Source organism: Belonocnema kinseyi, chromosome 2, assembly GCF_010883055.1.
Source record: "Belonocnema kinseyi isolate 2016_QV_RU_SX_M_011 chromosome 2, B_treatae_v1, whole genome shotgun sequence".
NCBI lineage: Eukaryota > Metazoa > Arthropoda > Insecta > Hymenoptera > Cynipidae > Belonocnema > Belonocnema kinseyi.
This window is the reverse complement of record NC_046658.1, coordinates 66,173,939-66,176,830: the sequence shown is the minus strand read 5'-3', so window position 1 is coordinate 66,176,830 and position 2,892 is coordinate 66,173,939. Positions and strand designations below refer to the sequence as shown.

Sequence of the window (2,892 nt, the reverse complement as noted above, 5' to 3'; positions counted from 1 at the left end):
TAATTAATCAGTGAATCATTTGAAAAATCTTCTGAATAAGAGTAGGTCTTCAAATAGTTTCTAATAATAAATCATTTCTTTCGATTTACGATGTTCGTTAATAATTGAATATTGACTCTGACAAGTGTAGTAATCATCAATCAATATGTTTCACTCTACCGATAATATGTGATTCGTGCTGTTTATTAAGCTTTGATCTGTTTATTATAAATATTGGATAAATTTTCTATGACATAGTTTAGTATACTAAGTTATAAAAATGTCAGCACTTATATGAATAACATTAATCAATTAAATAAAAAAATCATTGTTAATTTTTCGGTGGATGTATGAAACAAAATGAGGTAAATTGCTTTCCTTTTCAAAAAAATTAAGAAAACATTGTAAATAGGATTGGAATGTTCTACTAAATAAACAAATCGACAAAGATATGAAAGTTTAAAATTTATTCAACTCCCATTTCATATTATAAAAATCAGATTATAGAAGAATGATTATCTGTAGATTGTTGTAAAAAAAGTCCGTGATTCGTGCACAAAGAGAAAAGAGTAATGACGCAGCTTGGCAATGATTTTTCGTAACACTTTATAGGTAATTATTCTTGTTCTCCTGATCTCCATTTTTCTTGACATGTATCTGTGATTCAGAGGAAAATAATAGTATTAAATTAAAGAACCAATTGTGATTGGAATTATTATTATTATTAATTACATTTCATCTTAAATATTATTTATACCATTTGACCTTATGTTAATTTTTGCACTATTTTTACGGTCAATTTACTGCTAAGGGTTCCTCTGAAGTTTAGTTTAAGGTCAGTAAAAAACTTGCGGTAATGGAACATTAAAGTTTCGGCGAGTAAGCATTGGCTAACGGATCTCAATTAATCAATGTCAAGGAATGTCGTTTTCTACGACTTGAAGGTTGAATTTGCTATATTTTCTTATTTTTATATTGTCGACAGCCGTGACCAACACTCAGGTGAGCAACAGATGTGTCAGCGAAGAAATATCATTTTCATATGTAAACATAAATGTATTATACTAAAAAGTATAGTCAGAATAAGCTAATATAATAAAGAAAATAAACAAAATCAAGTTAAGAATATATACAAGAATGTCCGCAATTGACTTATCAATAGAATAATTAATTTAATCACAGAAATATTGTTTAGAATCTAAGGAAATATTCAATAATGTTTCTCCGCCGTATATAAGGAGTTAAAGACAATAAAAATCAAATATATTATTTAAATATGCTAAGATCAAAATGTAAATATGTATTATTATACAAAAATAATAGTATGTAAACTTCCTAAAGGATTTTACATTGGTAATTTTAGTTTTTGACTGGTGATAAATTATTCTTTGTGGTTTTTATTAACGCCCGTTCTACGAGTATGTCAAAGTTGTAATTTATATCGTCGTTGTACAGAGCGTGATTAGCTAGCAAACCAGAGAAGATTTAAAGCGATTTTTTTTAGTATGGGTGAATTTAATACTGATAATTTTGAGTATTTTATATGATAAATCAGATTTTGACAATTGTTTTGTTAAATTAGTGCTTTTGATTGTTAAATAGTTATTCCTACTTATAGTATATAATTCCTCTATTAGCATGGAGAGGAGCTTTCATAATAAAGAATTTGTCCTGAAAGGCCTTGCGATATCATTAAATGAATAAACAAGAATTTTTTGAAAATAAATATACAAATTGTTAAAAACACATACGGAAACCCAAATCTATATGTGTTAAATGAATTACAATTCTGATTATGATTAATATGGAGAAAATTATTATTTCTATCAGGTCAAATGTTTGATTTCATATTTTAGTGAAACATTATTAATCGTACTTTGATTTTAGGAAAAACAATAATCTTGATCAAAAAATGTAGCCAAATCTTAATGATTGGCAGCTAAGATACAAGCAAAGCATCAAACCATTGAAGTGAGTTTGAAAGGAAATTATGTCAACAAGGTTTTATACAAAAAAACTTTCGTAGTGGATCTTTACAAAAATACAAACTCCTCTATCAAAAGGTTACTTATCGTTCAAATTTTATTCTAAGAAACAATTGATCATTGTAGAAGTCTAAATTTCTCATTTGTCAGTTTGATCATTCTGAGGGATTAAAGAATATCTTCAATGACATTATCTACGAGTTCAAGGCGTTTTTTATTCAATCTTATGACTTACAATACGATTTATGAACCTATACTACAGTCAAGCATTTTATTTCAATAGATAATTAAATGCGAGAGATGAATACTCAGATTTCTCAAATTCCGATCATATATAATTTCGTAAAATTACGATTGTATAATGAAGTTTTACTATAAAAAAGTTTATCATTTTATAATAATTTGCAATAGTTCAAAAAATACAAATAAAAGGGCTTTTCAGATGGAAAGAAGCTGTTCAATTATTTATTTTTTGCGTGTAATTACAATAATCCATATAACTTAATTCTGTTATTTGTATGACTATTTTTTACTATTTTAAATTAAAATAATTAAGTTTCTACTCCTTTTTAGGAGGACCATATGTTAAATAAAAAAATAAAAAATCTTATTACAACAAGAAGAGGCCTGCATAAGATATGTGAACTATAATATCGCTTAAAGGATAGATTCTCTTCATTTTGCGTATGAATTCTTATACAGTTATTACGATTGCAACAAAAATAACGGAGGCTGATCGTTGACTAAAACTTTCAGATTTGTGAAAAAATTTCAAAACCTTTCCAACTGGTTTTTAACCAATGCCCTACCTCTTTTCTTGACCGTGTTATCGTGGTTCAAAGTCAGGAGTGATTTTTAATAGTGATCGCGCCAATCGTGCTGACAATTTCCGTGAAGCTTGGCGGACCAGTGCTGGAGCAGTACAGGG

The 2,892-nt window shown here is 27.6% G+C and overlaps 1 protein-coding gene across 1 annotated transcript in view; it reads right to left on the bottom strand.

The window, feature by feature from the left end:
* The window catches only part of LOC117182699, a 39,829-nt gene that overhangs the window by 16,191 nt on the left and 20,746 nt on the right, over positions 1–2,892 (bottom strand). The gene's annotated exons all lie outside the window — the stretch shown is intronic.